Here is a 20,401-nt window from a genome sequence, read left to right as displayed (position 1 = left end):
TCAGCTGGCTGGGGAAGGAGACAGGAGCCAGCCGCCCCATCTCCGCCGTCCATCTTAGATCGGACGGCCCTGTTTCAAATAGCCCGAACCCAGCCTTAGCCGTTCGCCTGAGATCCAACGGCCCAGAGCCGTTTCCCCCGCGCCCCGCCTCCCTGCCAACTGGGCCCCGCCTGCCAGTCGCCCGCGCCCGCGCTGCCCGCCCGGTCCCGCCTGTCAGCCTCGCGCCCGCGCTGCCCGCCCGGCCCCGCCTGTCAGCCGCTCACGCCGCCGCGCGCCCGCGCGCCCGCCGCGGGATCTAATCCTGGCCGTCGATCTGAGATCCAACGGCTGTAGGCGCTCGATACCCCTTCGCCCGCGCATTTTCTTAAAGAACCCCCCTGTTTTCTGGAATTTGCGCCCGCCGTCCCTGGTTTCTCGCAGTTAGGTCCTCGGACCTTTTATTTAATTCAAAATAGGTCCTTAGGGTATAATTTTAACCCCTAAACTTGTAAAATTCATAACTTTGTCATATGAACTCCAAATTAGGTGCTTCAAATTGCAAAATGTTCATAATATTATTATCTATCTGTTTATGCAATGTTTCCCTGCTGTCTCCATGTCCCAATTAATGGTTAATCATTAGGATAAAGTTAATGTTATGGGAACCCTATTTGAGATAAATAAAAGAAAGTAGACTTTAATAAAAGTTGGAGCACTTAAGTTTATGGACTTAAACACCTAAGTTTAGGAACTTAAAACCAGGTAATAATTTAATCCCACCACTGACTTAGACCTGATTAGTGGATAATGAATCACTTTGTATAGTCCTCTACCCCAGACCTAGGGAACACTAGAGTGCCCATCCCTTTTCTACTATGAACTTGTGATCTCTCTCTGCTGCATATGTTTGGTATGTTGCTTTTTGTTTGTTATTTTCCCAAGTGCATAGTGTGAATGATTACTTTACGTAGACAACGAGCAGTCTGTGTTTCCCGAGGAGGTTGCAGAGGAAGTCCCTGATCAGCAGTTTGGTGAAGGCAAGTGTCCTCTGTCCCATTATGTCCTATTCATTTATAACTTACTACCCCGCATTACTTACTTGAAACCTAAGGACTGACTAGTTTTACACTTTACTTTATCCTTGATGACCTTATGGGCTGTTATGGTTAGCACTCTGCTATTGCTTTAACTTAATCAATGAACATGATGTGACTATTTATGATACTGTTATCCTGATGATGATGTTGATCTTGTGATACTCTAGGGGGCTCAGGCTGTTTTCCTGAGTACCTCTCCGTAAGGACTGGTTCGTTGAGAGACCACCCGGGATAACAGTGCAACCATGAGGGTGAAATGGGATGCCCTTAGCTGATTAATTAGATGAACTAGAGGTGTAGTTGCTTAGCCGTCATGCCGTCAATGGGGTCCAGGCACAGTGCTTGCTCTGCCGAGGCTGAGTGCCGAGGTTCTTTCGTTTTGCTCTTTGTTAGTCACTCTCCTGCGGGGAGGGGTACTATGTTTATCAAACTGGAGAAACCTAACGGGCAGCTATGATCTCTAGGGAATCTTTGTAAAAGCTACGTAGTGATGCCCTGCCGGACCACCTAGGTAGTGGTCAATGGGGATTAGCTCTCCCCGGGTAGAAAGGGAATCATGACTCATGGGTAAAGTGTGCAACCTCTGCAGAGGGTAGTGAAACTGGTATATCAGCCGTGCTCACGGTTAAGAGCAGCCTTGGGATCCTCTTTGATTAGAGATACAGATGGTTCGAGAGACAAGGATTATGTTATGGTTTTGGTTCGACTATGATGATGTTGTTCCTCGATGAGGAAATGGTTTACGGGTCGTTAAATGCTAAAATCTGGCTTCTACTAATGATAAATACTTGACCAACTAAAAGCAACTACTGGAGCCTAACCCCACATAAAGCTAGTCCACCCCAGCCAAACGGGACATTTGCTGAGTACGTTGATGTGTACTCATCCTTGCTTTACCACAAAACACCAGGTTGTCCGCATTGTAATCACTGCTCAGGAGAAGGCGAAGCCGTGGAAGGAGACTTCCAGGAGTTCCAAGACTACGATGAATTCTAGGTGTGGGTTGGCGGCAACCCCCAGTCAGCTGCCTGTGAAGGCCTTGTCTTTACTGCGTTTCGTTTAGCACTTTGATTTACTTGTTAAGACAATGACTATGTGGATGTCTATGACTCGATGATGTAATAAGTACTCTTTTATGTTATTATTCGAGCATTGTGTGATGATGTTCATTTATGTAATCGCTGTGTACGTGAGTTCTGATCCTGGCACGTACATAGTTCGCATTCGGTTTGCCTTCTAAAACCGGGTGTGACACTTTATGACCGCATGTGACTACTGCCTCTCCGACTGTTTCGACGGTAGCCGCAGCCTTGACGACAAGGACTGCGGCCCAAGCCGTGAATGTTTCCACGTCGAGCTAGGGGATCCCTCCGAAGGCAACCACCTCGGCATGCCGGAGGACGGTGATCTCCCTAGGCCGGCGCCTCGCGCCGACATCCCGCGGGAGCTAGCTGTGGTCCCCGTTCTGGCGGGGGGTCACGACCCACAGCTCGAGCAAGTCCGCGGGGCGCAGGCCAGGCTCGACGAGGGAGCAGGAGCGCTTGAGTCGATCCGCCGGGACGTCGGGCAGGTATGGGCGGGCCAGCCCCCAGCTGGAGAAATACGTCACCTGCCCCAGGGTTTCCAGCACCGCGTCGCCAACGACGTCAGGGTCAGGCCGCCTCCCGCATCCAGCGGGGTCGGTCTGAACCTGGCAGCCGCAGCGATGCTCATCCGCGCGATGCCGGAGCCATCAACCACCGAGGGTCGGCGAATCTAGGGAGAGCTCAAAAATCTCCTGGAAGGCGCTGCGGTCCGACGGGCCGAGAGCTCTGCCTCCCGGAGGCAGGGATACCCCTCGGAGCCTCATGCTGCGACTTCCCGATTCGTACGGGAAGCCTCGGTCTACACCGGGCGCACGCGCAACACCGCGCCTGCGGCCCCGGGCCACCTCGGCAACGAGCACCATCGTCGCGACCGTCGAGCCCACCTCGACGAAAGGGTGCGCCGAGGCTACCACCCCAGGCGTGGGGGACGCTACGACAGCGGGGAGGATCGGAGTCCCTCGCCCGAACCACCCGGTCCACAGGCCTTCAGCCGGGCCATCCGGCGGGCACCGTTCCGACCCGTTTCCGACCCCCGGCTACTATCACAAAGTACTCGGGGGAAACGAGGCCGGAACTATGGCTTGCGGACTATTGCCTGGCCTGCCAACTGGGTGGAACGGACGACGACAACCTCATCATCCGCAACCTCCCTCTGTTCCTCTCCGACACCGCTCGTGCCTGGTTGGAGCACCTGCCTCCGGGGCAGATCTCCAACTGGGATGATTTGGTCCAAGCCTTCGCCGGCAATTTCCAAGGCACGTACGTGCGCCCCGGGAATTCCTGGGACCTCCGAAGCTGCCGGCAACAGCCGGGAGAGTCTCTTCGCGACTACATCCGGCGATTCTCGAAGCAGCGCACCGAGCTGCCCAACATCACCGACTCAGATGTCATCGGCGCGTTCCTTGCCGGCACCACCTGCCGTGACCTGGTGAGCAAGTTGGGTCGCAAGACTCCCACCAGGGCGAGCGAGCTGATGGACATCACCACCAAGTTCGCCTCTGGCCAGGAGGCGGTCGAGGCCATCTTCCGAAAGGACAAGCAGCCCCAGGGCCGCCCGTCGGAAGAAGCTCCCGAGGCGTCTACTCCGCGCGGCGCCAAGAAGAAAGGCAAGAAGAAGTCGCAAGCGAAACGCGACGCCGCCGACGCGGACCTTGTCGCCGCCGCCGAGTACAAGAACCCTCAAAAGCCCCCCGGAGGTGCCAACCTCTTCGACAAGATGCTCAAGGAGCCGTGCCCCTATCATCAGGGGCCCGTCAAGCACACCCTCGAGGAGTGCGTCATGCTTCGGCGCCACTTCCACAAGGCCGGGCCACCCGCAGAGGGTGGCAGGGCCCGCGACGACGACAAAAAGGAAGATCACCAAGCAGGAGAGTTCCCCGGGGTCCGCGACTGCTTCATGATCTACGGTGGGCATGCGGCGAATGCCTCGGCTCGGCATCGCAAGCAAGAGCGCCGGGAGGTCTGCTCGGTGAAGGTGGCGGCGCCAGTCTACCTAGACTGGTCCGACAAGCCCATCACCTTCGACCAAGCTGACCACCCCGACCACGTGCCGAGCCCGGGGAAATACCCGATCGTCGTCGACCCCATCATCGGCGACGTCAGGCTCACCAAGGTCCAGATGGATGGGGGCAGCTGCCTCAACATCATCTACACCGAGACCCTCAGGCTCCTGCGCGTCGATCTGTCCTCCGTCCGAGCAGGCGCTACGCCTTTCCACGGGATCATTCCTGGGAAGCGCGTCCAGCCCCTCGGACGGCTCGACCTTCCCGTCTGCTTCGGAACGCCCTCCAATTTCCGAAGAGAGACTCTGACGTTCGAGGTGGTCGGGTTCCGAGGAACCTACCACGCGATATTGGGGAGGCCATGCTACGCGAAGTTCATGGCCGTCCCCAACTACACCTATCTGAAGCTCAAGATGCCGGGCCCCAACGGGGTCATCACCGTCGGCCCCACGTACAAACACGCGTTCGAATGCGACGTGGAGTGCGTGGAGTACGCCGAGGCCCTCGCCGAGTCCGAGGCCCTCATCGCCGACATGGAGAACCTCTCCAAAGAGGTGCCAGACGTGAAGCGACATGCTGGCAACTTTGAGCCAGCGGAGACGGTTAAGGCCGTCCCTCTCGACCCCAGTGGCGACACCTCCAAGCAGACCCGGATCGGTTCCGGGCTCGACCCCAAATAGGAAGCAGTGCTCATCGACTTTCTCCGCGCAAACGCCGACGTTTTTGCGTGGAGTCCCTCAGACATGCCCGGCATACCGAGGGAAGTCGCCGAGCACTCGCTGGATATTCGGGCCGGGGCTCGACCCGTCAGGCAGCCTCTGCGCCGATTCGACGAGGAGAAGCGCAGAGTGATAGGCGAGGAGATTCACAAGCTAATGGCAGCAGGGTTTATCAAAGAGGTATTCCATCCTGAATGGCTTGCCAACCTTGTGCTTGTGAGAAAGAAAGGGGGGAAATGGCGGATGTGTGTAGACTACACTGGTCTCAACAAAGCATGTCCGAAGGTTCCCTACCCTCTGCCTCGCATCGATCAAATCGTGGATTCCACTGCTGGGTGCGAAACCCTGTCGTTCCTCGATGCCTACTTAGGGTATCACCAAATCCGGATGAAAGAGTCCGACCAGCTCGCGACTTCTTTCATCACACCCTTCGGCATGTACTGCTATGTCACCATGCCGTTCGGTTTGAGGAATGCGGGCGCGACGTACCAGCGGTGCATGAACCATGTGTTCGGCGAACACATTGGTCGCATAGTCGAGGCCTACGTCGATGACATCGTAGTCAAGACGAGGAAGGCTTCCAACCTCCTCTCCGACCTTGAAGTGACATTCCGGTGTCTCAAGGCAAAAGGCGTCAAGCTCAATCCCGAGAAGTGTGTCTTCGGGGTGCCCCGAGGCATGCTCTTGGGGTTCATCGTCTCCGAGCGGGGCATCGAAGCCAACCCGGAGAAGATCACAGCCATCACTAACATGGGGCCCATCAAGGACTTAAAAGGCGTACAGAGGGTCATGGGATGTCTCGCGGCCCTGAGCCGGTTCATCTCACGCCTCGGCGAAAGAGGACTGCCTCTGTACCGCCTCTTAAGGAAGGCCGAGTGCTTCACTTGGACACCCGAGGCCGAGGAAGCTCTCGGGAACCTGAAGGCACTTCTTACAAAGGCGCCTATCTTGGTACCGCCAGCTGATGGAGAAGCCCTCTTGGTCTACGTCGCCGCGACCACTCAGGTGGTTAGCGCCGCGATTGTGGTCGAGAGGCAAGAAGAGGGGCATGCATTGCCCGTTCAGAGGCCAGTTTACTTCATCAGCGAGGTACTGTCCGAAACCAAGATCCGCTACCCACAAGTTTAGAAGCTACTGTATGCAGTGATCCTGACGAGGCGGAAGTTGCGACACTACTTCGAGTCTCACCCGGTAACTGTGGTGTCATCCTTCCCCCTGGGGGAGATCATCCAGTGCCGAGAGGCCTCAGGCAGGATTGCGAAGTGGGCGGTGGAAATCACGGGCGAGACCATCTCGTTCGCGCCTCGGAAGGCCATCAAGTCCCAGGTATTGGCGGACTTCGTAGCCGAATGGGTCGACACCTAGCTACCGACGGCTCCGATCCAACCGGAGCTCTGGACCATGTTTTTCGACGGGTCGCTGATGAAGACGGGAGCCGGCGCGGGCCTGCTCTTCATCTCAACCCTCGGGAAACACCTACGCTATGTGCTATGCCTCCATTTCCCAGCGTCCAACAATGTGGCTGAGTACGAAGCTCTGATCAACGGATTGCGAATCGCCATTGAGCTAGGGGTCCGACGCCTCGACGCTCGCGGTGACTCGCAGCTCGTCATCGACCAAGTCATGAAGAACTCCCACTGCCGCGACCCGAAGATGGAGGCCTACTGCGATGAGGTTCGGCGCCTGGAAGACAAGTTCTACGGGCTCGAACTTAACCACATCGCTCGGCGCTACAACGAGACTGCGGACGAGCTGGCAAAAATAGCCTCGGGGCGAACGACGGTTCCCCCGGACGTCTTCTCCCGGGATCTGCACCAACCCTCCGTCAAGATCAACGACACGCCCGAGCCCGAGGCACCCTCGGTCCAGCCCGAGGTAACCTCGGTCCAGCCCGAGGTACCCTCGGCCCAGCCCGAGGCGTCCTCGGTTCAGCCCGAGGTACCCTCGGCCCCCGAGGGCGAGGCGCTGCGCATCGAGGAGGAGCGGAGCGGGGCCACGCCTGACCGAGGCTGGCAAACCCCGTACCTGCAATATCTCCGCCAAGGAGAGCTACCCCTCGACCGAGCCGAGGCTCGGCGGGTAGCGCGACGCGCCAAGTCGTTCGTCTTGCTGGGCGATGAGAAGGAGCTCTACCACCGCAGCCCCTCGGGCATCCTCCAGCGATGCATCTCCATCGCCGAAGGTCAGGAACTTCTGCAAGAGATACACTCGGGGGCTTGCGGCCATCACGCACCGCCTCGAGCCCTCGTCGGGAATGCTTTCCGGCAAGGCTTCTACTGGCCAACGGCGGTGGCCGACGCCACTAGAATTGTCCGCACCTGCGAAGGGTGTCAATTCTATGCGAAGCGGACCCACCTGCCCGCTCAGGCTCTGCAAACAATACCCATCACCTAGCCCTTTGCTGTATGGGGTCTGGACCTCGTCGGTCCCTTGCAGAAGGCGCCCGGGGGCTACACGCACCTGCTGGTCACCGTCGACAAATTCTCCAAGTGGATCGAGGTCTGACCCCTGAACAGCATCAGGTCCGAGCAGGCGGTGGCGTTCTTCACCAACATCATCCATCGCTTCGGGGTCCCGAACTCCATCATCACCGACAACGGCACCCAGTTCACTGGCAAAAAATTCTTGGATTTTTGCGAGGATCACCACATCCGGGTGGACTGGGCCGCCGTAGCTCATCCCATGTCGAATGGGCAAGTAGAGCGTGCCAACAGCATGATTCTACAGGGGCTCAAGCCTCGGATTTACAACGACCTCAACAAGTTCGGCAAGCGATGGATGAAGGAACTCCCCTCGGTGGTCTGGAGCCTAAGGACAACGCCGAGCCGGGCCACGGGTTTCACGCCGTTCTTCCTGGTCTACGGGGCCGAGGCCGTCTTGCCCACTGACCTGGAATACGGCTCCCCGAGGACGAGGGCCTACGACGATCAGAACAACCAAGCTAGGCGAGAAGACTCGCTGGACCAGCTGGAAGAGGCTCGGGACAGGGCCTTACTACACTCGGCGCGGTATCAGCAATCCCTGCGACGATACCACGCCCGAGGGGTCCGACCCCGAGACCTCCAGGTGGGCGACCTGGTGCTTCGGCTGCGACAAGACGCCCGAGGGAGGCACAAGCTCACGCCCCCCTGGGAGGGGCCATTCGTCATCGCCAAAGTTCTGAAGCCCGGAACGTACAAGCTGGCCAACAGCCAAGGCGAGGTCTACGGCAACGCTTGGAACATCCAACAGCTACGTCGCTTTTACCCTTAAGATGTTTTCAAGTTGTGCATATACCTCGCACCCATGCAAAGTTTAGTCAACAAGGAAGGGTCAGCCTCGCCTCGGCAAAGCCCGACCCTCCCTCGGGGGCTAAAAGGGGGGAAACCCCCTCTGTGTCGAAATTTTCCTCGAAAAAAGATCTCTTTCACCAGAATATCTTCCATGCTTTTTGACTACTTCGAAAAGTGGGTCCTGGAAACGACGGAGTACACGTAAGCAGCCAAGGCTGACCGAGCCGAGGGACTCCTACGCCTCCGGGATACGGATACCTCACTCATCACCTTCTGCGATAAGTAACTCGCGTTCGGATAAAGTGGCTCCGCGGATCGGACAAGTCTTTACGTTCGGAAGCCCTTCTGCCGAAGCGATCCTTCGAGCCTTCTCGACCGAGTCGGTGACAGGGCCTCGCGGACGAGTGAAAGTACGCGTAAGCGGCAAGGCCGACCGAGCCGAGGGACTCCCACGCCTCCGGGATACGGATACCTCACTCATCACCTTCCGCGAGAAGCAACTTTCGCTCGCACAAACATCCCTGTTACCGACAAAAAGTCCAGATACTTGAAACAAGAGGAAAAGAGACGCAGCTTTACGACGCAGCGAGGGTGTGTGTTCCGGCCTCGGCGGCCGCACAAGGCACACGCTACAAGACACTTTGACCCTGTAGGCTCGGGTCTTGACGCTGGAAGGAGGCAGCAACACCCTCGGCATCGACGACACCTCCGGCGAGGCCCGACTTAGCCTCGGACGGCGACGCGGTCCGAGGTTCTCCACTCCGAAGGACGCCGTCATCACCACGCTCGGGCAATCGCTGCCAGGGACTCCTCCGGGAATCCGACTCGAGCAGGCGGCTCGGCCGGTTACCCCCGGGGCCTCGGCCAATCCATCTCCCAAGGGCGCCAGCCCGGTCCGAGGCCTCGGCCGATCAACTCCGACATCAGTCCCGCTAACGGACAACCCGACTAGGCTCCGGCCAACCAGGTTTCATTCTTGAGCCGACTCCGCCTCTGTTCATACTGATATCGCTACCCCTGGCCTCGGCTCATCGAAGAGCGGCCGAGGGGTCCCTTTAACTGAGCTAGAGGAGCCTCGGACAGCAAGGCCGACCGAGCCGAGGAACTCCTACGCCTCCGGGATACGGATACCTCACTCGTCACCTTGACACGGGGCGACTCATGCTTGGTGAAGCGGTTCAGATAATCAACAGACGAGTCTTAGCGCTCAAAGATGAAGAAAAAACACGGCTCCGTGCCGAAATTACATACATGTTCAGGCCCTGAAAGCCACAATGAACGAAAATACTGGCATTCGAAGTGCCATTACAAAACGGAACTCCGGTTCCCTCCTCCGCAGGTACGAACAACCCCACTCCATGGGGGTAGGCCTGCGGAGCAACAGAAGACTGACGAGCGGCTCGTCGCCGCCCGCTCTGACTACGACGACAACGGCCCCCACTCCGGGTGGCCGAACTGCGGCAGTGCAGGCCTCAGGGTAGGCACTGCTGCAATCTTGCCCTCACCCACGCCGACGCTCGAGGGGCGAGGACAAGTACAAAGAACCGGAGGCCCGAAGCGCGGATGGTGGCGGTGATCCCATCGGCGACGGGGACTTCTCGAGCCGCCTCTGCCTCGGCGCCGACGGCAGGGCCCACCAGCCCTCCGGCAGATCCCCACTCAAGTCCTCCCGGGCGAGTGGGGCACCGGCCTCCACGTGAAGGTGCCATCCCAGTGCAAAGGCAGGACCACCCCAGAACACGAACGACGCTCTAGCAGCGCGCGACATCTAGGGTGGTCCTCCCGTGTACACGGCGCGGCAGCCACCCTCCGACAGAAGGGACCGCCGGGAGCCAAGCCAACGAACCCGACACGCTGGAGGTGACGACGCCTGCCGTCGACCAGCCCCGCGTTGTCGGAGTCCGGGCCGCCCGCAGGGCCAGTGAGCGCCCTCTCCCTCGAATGCCGCGGGAGAGGATGGCCCACGGACCCGCGCGGGAGGCAGAGCGCCGGCTCAGCCCGGCCCCCACCCCAGCGAGGATGATGAACATCCTTGAAGCTGAGGGTGGGACCAAGATCGCAGCCCGGCTTGCTCCTCCCCACCCAGGAACTGGTGGTCACCATCTCGGGTGACCGCCGACGGGGGGGGGGGGGGTGCAGCCGGGCTGGCTGATGAAAATCCTTGAAGCCGAACGATGGCTGAAAGGTACCAACTCCCACGGAGTTGCGTTCCACCAACGATGAGGCGAAAAGACGGTGGGCATCCCCCATCCGGGGGCTTGGAAGGTGGAAAGATGCGGCACATGAGGGAGGAAGAAGACATGGTCGCCTTACGAAAGGGGTCGCCCTCCTTTTAAAGGCAACTCTCCCTGCTTACGCTCCCAACCGTCACGGGCTGAGTCTTCTCCAACACGCTTCAAAGCCCTCCCCTGCGGCGCGGGGGCTGGGTCCCACATGTCATGCAGACCGGCTCCGAGCAGAAGAAGCCAAACCGCCGCGCGTGGTGCATGCAACCGCCCAGCGGTTACAAGTGATCCTCCACCTTTGCCCAGACCAGCGGGCGAGAGAGGCGGGCAGCCATGCAGGCGGCATGCAACCGCGCCAAGTGGACGCACTTCTCCGACTCCCGACACGCCCACATGGAAGCCCAGGCCCACGCGTCATGCAACCGGCGCGCCGGATGCTGCATGCAAGCAACTGCATCGCCTGCGCCACCACCGTGCCTCCTCGATTGCGGAACCAATACCGCGACTCGAGGCGACCCAGCGCGCGACCCAGCGGCGCCAGCCTAACATGGCGGCCAACGCGGCCAAAGGAGGGCCGGCAGTAATGACGGTGGCAGACGCGCGGGAGCAGCGGGCACGTCGACAGCCAAGCTCACGTCCCATCCGGGGGCAGCGAGAGAGCCCCCTCTCACGGTGTGAAGACAACGCGCCCGTGATCCGTTCCTCGAACGGCTCGCGCACGCCCAACGGCTGCCCCACCAACTACTCGCCCCGTCGCATTAACTCCGCGGCTGGACATGTGGCGCTCCTGGCAGGAGCAACGGGCGACGCTTCGCCTTCGCCGAAACAACCGCACCAAAAAAGGTACGCCGCGTCGTTCGGTTTCGTATCCTTTTTCCCTTTTTTCCTCTTTCTCTATCTCTTGCAACAGGGACCAGGAAAGGGGGATACCCCGAAAGGGATCCTTCCTCGTGAAGGAACCAGGCTCCGAGCCTCCTTACTGATCAGGGGTTCGAAGGCTGGCCCCCCGAAGGGTTCAACAGCCGCCTCAGATCGCGTGGGCCCTACACCCACTACTGGTCAGAGGTTCGAAGGCCGGCCCCCCGAAGGGTCCCACGGCCGCCTCAGGCTACTCGGGCTCCGTGCCCATTACTGATCAGGGGTTCGAAGGCTGGCCCCCGAAGGGTTCACAGTCGCCTCAGACGCCGAGCGAGGGATGACCAGGGGTACGTTCGATACATAACCGAGGCTCGGGCTGCGCTCCCGAGGTACCCTAGGACATTTCCGAGACCAGCGGGAGCAATCTTGTAACAGAATCCCATCGGAGGGAGGCATCGAGCCCTCGGACCCCGTCGCCAGGGGACCGGGTCCGGCAGATCACCCGCAGGTACTTTTGGGCGTGCCTCTGGGCCCCTAGCCGACCCCTAACGAACGGGGCACGGACGTCCACTCGGATTACCCGCTTGCAGCTCACCGGAGACACCATGTTCGGTGCCCATCGAGGGTAACATGGCACTCTCCCCCCTCCTCCTTGCGGAAAGGCGACGTAGGGGCGTATGTAAAAAAGTCGAGTCTGTCCCTGATCGCCCTCTCGCCCTGTGCAGAGGCTCAGGGGCTGCTCTCGCAAACCCGGCTCCGGCCGAACCGTTGACATCGTCAACATACCAGCCCGAGAACTTGGGCCCCGACCGTACACCCGGGCTACGGCCAGCTCGCATGAGGGAACAACCAGACCAGCCGAAGCATTACGCAAGGCATTAAGACCTCGAAGGAGTGAAACCACTCCTCCGAGGCCTCGGGGGCTACACCCAGCGGGTGCGCTCGCGCGCACCCACCGGAACCAAATGCAACCGAGAAAGGCTGGTCCCCTTGCAAAAAAGTGCGACGAAAGCCTCCAAGCGAGTGCTAACACTCCCTTCGAGGCTCGGGGGCTACTGTCGGGGACCATAATTAGGGGTACCCTCAAGACGCCTAATTCTCAGCTGGTAACCCCCATCAGCATAAAGCTGCAGAGGCCTGATGGGTGCGATTAAGTCAGGGATCAGTCCATACGAGCGACTCGATCACGCCTCGCCCGAGCCTAGCCTCGGGCAAGGGCAGCCGACCCCGAAGGGGTTTCCGTCTCGCCCGAGGCCCCCCTTCAACGGCGGACACATCTCCGGCTTGCCCGAGGCCTTGCCTTCGCTAAGAAGCAACCCTGACTGAATCGCCGCAACAACCGCACCAAAAAAGGAGCATTTAACGCAAAGGAAGCCAGGCCCTGCCAAAGGCACCATAAGAAGCTCCGCCCGACCCAGGGCTCGAACTCGGGCTAAGCCCCGGAAGACGGCGAACTCCGCTCCGCCCGACCCAGGGCTCGGACTCGGGCTAAGCCCCAGAAGACGGTGAACTCCGCTCCGCCCGACCCAGGGCTCGGACTCGGGCTAAGCCCCGGAAGACGGCGAACTCCGCTCCGCCCGACCCAGGGCTCGGACTCGGGCTAAGGCCCCGGAAGACGGCGAACTCCGCTCCGCCCAACCCAGGGCTCGGACTTGGGCTAAGCCCCGGAAGACGGCGAACTCCGCTCCGCCCGACCCAGGGCTCGGACTCGGGCTAAGGCCCCGGAAGACGACGAACTCCGCTTCGCCCGACCCAGGGCTCGGACTCGGGCTCAGCCCCAGAAGACGACGAACTCCGCTTCATCCGACCCCAGGGCTCGGACACCGCCCTGGCCTCTGCCGACGACTTCCGCCTCGCCCGACCCAGGGGCTCGGACTCGGCCTCGGCCATGGAAGACAGACTCGACCCCGGCTTCGGAGGAGCCTCCACGTCGCCCAACCTAGGGCACAGGCCAGCCACGTCGACAGGAAGCGCCATCATCACCCTACCCCGAGTCGACTCGGACCGCAGAGAACAAGACCGGTGTCCCATCTGGCTAGCTCCGCCAGATAGGCAATGATGGCGCCCCGCTAGCCCCGTGACGACGGTGGCTCTCAGCTCTCTTACGGAAGCAGGGCGACGTCAGCAAGGACACAACCGTTCCAACAGCTGTCCCTCCGCCAGGCTCCGTTGCTCCTCCGACAGCCACGACATCACGCCAGCAGGGTGCCAAGATCTCTCCGGCTGCCACATTGGCATGTACTTAGGGCACTAGCTCTCCCCCCGCTAGACACGTAGCACTCTGCTACACCCCCATTGTACACCTGGATCCTCTCCTTACGCCTATAAAAGGAAGGACCAGGGCCTTCTTAGAGAAGGTTGGCCGCGCGGGGACGAGGACGGGGACAGGGACAGGCGCTCTCTTGGGGCCGCTCGCTTCCCTCACCCGCGTGGACGCTTGTAACCCTCTACTGCAAGCGCACCCGACCTGGGCGCGGGACGAACACGAAGGCCACGGGATTCCCACCTCTCTCTCGCCGGACTCCGGCCTCCTCGCTCCTTTCCCCCCTTCGCGCTCGCCCACGTGCTCGACCCATCTGGGCTGGGGCACGCGGCACACTCACTCGTCGGCTTAGGGACCCCCCGGTCTCGAAACGCCGACACTATTCAGACTAAACATAGACCTGAATTTCTCTCAGTCCCAAGGCTTTACCAATGGTTGTAGCAGTCAAGTCGCTACCACCTCGGCCTAAAGTAGTTACAGCACCAGATTTCCAGCCCTGCAAGTGATGGCGGTTGCAGTAAACAAGTTGCCTCATGGATGAAGAAATTGTTTGTCAATGAGATACCTTCCCAAGGAACCCAGTAACAACATGTATCGCTGGATCCTGTATCCAGTCCCCATGAAGTCTCTTCGCAACAGCAGGATAGGTTGCTTCTAAGATATCCGCATTACCAAATTCATCAGGTGTAATGAAACCAATATCAAATGTGTCATACTGCAAGAATTTTCAAATAATATTAATAATGAACTTGAGTTCACATCATTTTTTTATAGATGCTTTTGTGGGCTCACGTACAAGATAAAAGCAGTCCACCATCTCTTTTCTAGGACACAATTGAAACATGCCTTTTTTTTTCAAACAAGCACAATTATCAGTTTATCACATGGCCTAATGATCACGTAGAAGTCTTGCCCAAATTCTACAGATCCAGTCCTCCACACATCAAACTCAAATCAGATGCACCAAAATCAACTACAGCTCCGGCCATGGAGCGCTTACTTCTACAAGCCAAAACATCGGAACAAACAGCTGTCACCGCCTCATGAGTAACACCGTCCACACAGACTGCTTAGACCAAGGTGTCTCGCGCGAGAATAAGTGGAACCTGCCCGTGCACGACGCCAGAGGGCCGGGCAGAGCATCGGAGCACACCCGGGCGATAGGACACCAGGTCCGGGGAAGGTACGAGCGGATCCACACCTAGGGGCCCCAGATCCACACAGCCGTCGACCGGATGGCGACGACGCTGCTAGAGGTTCAATTGCAAGATGGAGAAGAGGGATAGAGGAGGGAGAAAAGGTGGTGCCGACAAGCGGCGGCCGGGAGAGGGGGCAATTGGTGGTTTTCGGCGGCGGTGGCGGAGTCGCCCAGAGAGACGATGCGGCGGTGCCGCTTCTGACCCTATACATTCAAACTCGAACTTGCTTTGGTCTCCCATGCCATAGGATTAAGGAAGGAAGAATTCGAGGCTTACCGCAGAATCCGCGAACTGATCCGCCATGGCCCGCCATCGCCCGACCTAGAAGCGCGCCGTGCAGGACGCCTCCAGCTACGCCTTGAACAACCCACGATGGTGGTCCTTGAGGAGAAGGTGGAGAGGTGCGCGAGGCGGTCGTGGAGGTCGTTCTGATGGGGATCGACGAGATGGGTCGGGTGGCGACGGTCCCGACGCTCGCTCGTCTCCGGATCTCTTCTTCCTCTCCGCCTCGCCCTTCCCCATCAGTACTGCTTCCGTGAGATTGGGGGTGGAACGGGGGGGCCAGGGTCACGGAGAGAGATTGCCGGGGTTGGTGGGGCGGGGCACGGGGGTCACGGAGGCAGGGGGTGGAGTCGAAGGAAGGTGCACGAGGGGTAGGATGTCGGGCGCGGGGGCGATGATGGCGGGCGTCGACGGAGAATTTTCTAGGATTGCGGGAGGAGATCACCGTGCCGATGAAAGGTACACCGTGCGCGAGGATGTCGGAGGCGGATTTGGCGGTATGAGCAAGGAAGCGAGGGGGTGCACGGGGACATGCAGAACCGTGGTGCACGTGTGGACGTCTACAATAGAGTCTTATAGAGTAGTAGGGATTAAAACCCGTTTGGAATTGAACCCCTGTCCGCCTTTTACGATGCTGGTGCCTCTCCCATGCTGAAGCGTGGCCGTGGAGTTGAATGCCATGCATGCGTTTCGTGAGTAGTGCTGGAAATTGGTTCGGGCCGGTTCGGCCTAAGTCCATTATATTTCGTGCTAAACGGGTTCGGGCCAATTAAGCCTAAAAAAACTTGAGTTATGTCGTGTCTATCTGAAGTGTAAAGATAATGGTCTAGTCCGGACCTAAACCACGATGTGCATTCGTTGGGCCGTGTCGATCCAAGACCGACTCATATATTTGACCACTCAAAATCAAAATATTACAACCACATAAAGTTCATAGCTTAATAAATTAAAGATATTAACAATCTTAGCGTCATTTCACCAAATAAACTCCAAATATCACAACAATATAAAGTCGGTACTTTACAGAATTAACGTAATTAAACATCTTGGACTTCATTGGGCTGTGCCGGCCCAAGCCCCGCCCATATGTGCGGGCCATGTCGGGGGCCGACGGGCCGGAATTTGAGGTCCGGCCTAGGCCTGCCTTCGGGCCATGCTAGCCCAGCCCAAATTATTTCGTGTCGGGCGTGCTTTGGGCTCCTATTTTTGTGCTGTGCTCGTGCTAGTCCAAAAAGCCCGGTCCATATTCCCAGCACTACTCCTAAGCCACTACCGCACCGTTCCTCTGCCCCTCTCCTGCTCTCTCCCGACACGACTCACTTTTATCTAGGGTTTCTTTCACCTCGTCGTTTCCAACCCATCTCTCCCTCGCCTCCTGCTCCCTCACCCGCGCCACATATCTCGACTGGTGCCGTCATCAAGGAGGTGGATGAACACTCCACTAACCCTCAGATCTGTCTCCTCCCTCTTTCGCCGTTGCCGCCCTCAAATCTCTAGATTTGCGATGACAACCAGCCGCCATGAGGTATATATCCTCCAAATCCAAGGTGGCTCATACGACAACCAAGCTGGGGTCAAGTTCTATGAGGTGGTGTGCGCAGAGCACAACATCAACGCTAGCAGCCGCTACGACGACGACTTCGACCTCTAGCTCGAGCGCGTCCACGTCTACTACAACGAGGCCTCATGTGGACACTTCGTGTCACGTGCTATGCTCATGGACCTAGAGCTCGTCAACATGGAATTTGTGCGCTCCGGGCCCTACGACACATCTTCATCCCAACAACCTCATGTTTGGTCGGTCTATATTTGTCTTCGCCTTCGTGCGTTGTAGGCTTCGAGCTAGAGATGGCAACAAGTACAAACCCGCTGGGATCCCAAACCCATACCCGTGAAAAATATATGTACCCATTAAAAAACCGTACACATGATGGGTTTGAAATTTTGCCCAAACACGTACCCATCGGGTTAGTGGGTACCCACGGGTTACCCGTGGGTTTTATCTCCAATATGCTTGTTCTTCTCATAATCAATAAGTATCATAATGATTAATGTGATCATGGTCCAAAATTTATGTGATAAACAATGACTTCATGGTTTGTTATAAAAAGTATTAGTAGTAAGTTGTATAATCAAGTGAGCTTGCACTAAGTTATCCATCCACTACATATATAATGCTAGTAAAAACTATAATAGCAAGCAAGCAACACTCTCATCGACTGCTTACATTCACCGTTTGATAAAAAATGAGGAAGTAAATAGGGAGATAACAAGTTTGTTGTTCGTTTCTAAAATAAAATGATAATATGTACTAGGTTTGGTCGGGTTTAAAAAACCCACGAGTTCACGGGTTTGGGTATTATTGAAAGGGAAATAGGGTCAAACCTTTTCCTAGATAATTTTGGTGGTTGAAATGTCCAACACAAATAATTGGACTAACTAGTTTGCTCTAGATTACATGTTCTACAGGTACCAAAGGTTTAGCACAAACCAATAAAAAGATTAAAGTTAGGGTTCAAAAGAAAGGAGCAAAAGAAACCGAAGTGAACCCTGGTCTGGCGCACCGGACTGTCTGGTGTGCCACCTGACAGTGTCCGGTGCACCAGGGTGGATCGACTTCAAACTCTTCACCTTTGGGTTTCTGAGGACGCGCTCCGCTATAATTCACCGTAATGTCCGGTGGGTCACCGGACAGTCTAGTGTGCCAGCGGAGCAACGACTCCCAAGCGCAACGGTCGACTCCAACGGTCGCCTGCAACGTGAACAGTGCACGGATAGTTCGCGCAGAGTCAGAGCAGCGCCAGAAGGCGCACCGGACAATGAATAGCGACTGTCCGGTGCGACATCGGACTGTCCAGTGGCCCACGCTGTCAGAGCTCCAACGGTTGAACCGTCAGAACCCTAACGGTTGGGTGACGTGGCTGGCGCACCGGGCTGTCCGGTGCGCCCATCGACAGCAGCCCTCCCCAACGGCTGTTTTGGTGGTTGGGGCTATAAATACCCCCCAACCACCACCATTCAAGGTATCCAAGTTTTCAGCATATTGCATTCAATACAAGAGCTCTAGACTTCACTCCAAGACACAAACAAGAGATCAAATCTTCTCCAAAGTCCAAAACCACTCCAAACACTTAGTGACTAGTGAGAGAGAGATTTTCGTGTTCATTTGAGGTCTTGTTGCTTGGATCACTTTCTTCTTCCTCTATTCTTGTTCTCAAGTCACTTGTAATCAAAGCAAGAGACACCAAGTTGTGGTGGTCCTTGTGAGGGGTCTAAGTGACCCGTTTGATTAAGGAGAAATCTCACTCGGTCTAAGTGACCGTTTGAGAGAGGGAAAGGGTTGAAAGAGACCCGGTCTTTGTGACCACCTCAACGGGGAGTAGGTTTGCAAGAACCGAACCTCAGTAAAACAAATCACCGTGTCACTCGCTTATTTCTTGGTTGATTTGTTTTCACCCTCTCTTTCGGACTCGGTATTATTTCTAACGCTAACTCCGGCTTGTAGTTGTGCTTTAAGTTTGTAAATTTTAGTTTTTGCCTATCCACCTCCCTCTAGGCGACTTTCAATTGGTATCAGAGCCCGGTGCTTCATTAGAGTCTAACCACTCGAAGTGATGTCGGGAGATCACGCCAAGAGGGAGATCGTGACCGGCGGTGACAAGTCCGCAAGCTCGGGGAGAACCCATTCGAGGGAGTCCGGCCACAAGCACAAGGAGGAGTCCTCTTCCTCCATCAAGTCACAACAGAGAGGTGACAAGAAGAAGATGATGAAGAAAGTGGTCTACTACAAGACCGACTCTTCGTCACCCTCCACCTTCAGCTCCGAATCGGCGTTCGTCACTTCTAAGCGACATGAGCGCAAGAAGTATAGTAAGATGCCCCTCCGCTATCCTCGCATTTCCAAACGCACTCCATTACTTTTCGTTCCCCTTGGCAAACCACCATTTTTTGATGGTGAGGATTATTGTATGTGGAGTGATAAAATGAGGTATCACCTAACCTCACTCCACAAAAGCATATGGGATATTGTTGAGTATGGAGCACGGGTACCGAAGGTAGGGGACAAGGACTACGATTCAGACGAGGCCGACCAAATTCGACACTTTAACTCCCAAGCCACAACTATACTCCTCGCCTCCTTGTGTCGAGCGGAGTATAATAAGGTGCAAGGGTTGAAGACGACCAAAGAAATTTGGGACGTCCTCAAAACGGCGCACGAAGGGGACGAGGTGACCAAGATCACCAAACAAGAGATGATCGAGGGGGAGCTCAGTCGATTCATCCTCAACCAAGGAGAGGAGCCACAAGCCATGTACAACTGGCTCAAGACCTTGGTCAACCAAGTGTGTAACCTCGGGAGCACCAAGTGGGATGACCATGAAATGGTCAAGGTTATTCTTAGAACACTTGTTTTTCATAATCCCACTTACGTTCAATTAATTCGTGGTGATCCTAGATATAAGTTAATGTCTCCCGAGGAAGTGATAGGAAAATTTGTGAGCTTTGAGTTGATGATCAAAGGCTCTAAGCAAATCGTCGAGCAAGGTGGCTCCTCCACACTCGAGGTGCAACCTGTCGCATTCAAAGCGACAGAGGAGAAGAAAGAAGAGTCTACATCAAGTAGGCTCCCCATCGATGCCTCCAAGCTCGACAACAAGGAAATGGCGCTCATCATCAAGAGCTTCCGCCAAATCCTCAAGCAAAGGAGGGGGAAGGATTACAAATCCCGCTCCAAGAAGGTTTGCTACAAGTGTGGTAAGCCCAGTCACTTTATTGCAAAATGTCCTATTTCTAGTGACAGTGATAGGGGCGACGACAAGGGAGGGAAGAAGAAGTACTATAAGAAGAAGGGCGGCGATGCCCACGTGTGTCGGGAATGGGACTCCGATGAGAGCTCCACCGACTCCTCTTTCGACGAGGACGCCGCCAACATCGTCGTCAACAAGGGACTTCTCTTCCCCAACGTCGGCCACAAGTGCCTCATGGCAAAGGATGGCAAAAAGAAGGTAAAATCTAGAGAATCCACTAAATATACAACATCTAGTGATGATGATAGCTCTAGTGAAGATGAGGGTGATTTGCTTAGTCTCTTTGCCAACCTTAACATGCAACAAAAGGAAAAACTAAATGAATTGATAGGTGCTATTCATGAGAAGGATGAACTCTTGGATAGCCAAGAGGAATTCCTTATTAAGGAAAATAAAAAGCATGTTAAGGTAAAGAATGCTTATGCTCAGGAAGTAGAAAAGAATGAAAATTTGACTAAGGAGCTTAGCATTTGCCATGACACCATTTCCAACCTTAGGAATGAGAACGGTGATTTATTTGCTAAGATTGAAAAATCAAATGTTTGTCATGATTCAATTGTCAATCTTAAAAAAGATAATGCTAGTTTAATTGCTAAGATTGATAAATTGAA

General features: G+C 56.4%; 1 pseudogene; it reads right to left on the bottom strand.

The window, feature by feature from the left end:
* LOC103634936 (aspartokinase 1, chloroplastic-like) overlaps nt 1–15,003 on the bottom strand; it is a 46,902-nt pseudogene extending 31,899 nt beyond the window's left edge.
* Between the last annotated feature and the right edge of the window lie 5,398 nt (nt 15,004–20,401).

The sequence above is a fragment of the Zea mays genome, chromosome 1, assembly GCF_902167145.1.
Source record: "Zea mays cultivar B73 chromosome 1, Zm-B73-REFERENCE-NAM-5.0, whole genome shotgun sequence".
Lineage (NCBI taxonomy): Eukaryota > Viridiplantae > Streptophyta > Magnoliopsida > Poales > Poaceae > Zea > Zea mays.
Note: the sequence above shows the minus strand (reverse complement) of the source record. Positions and strands in the feature narration are given on the sequence as shown.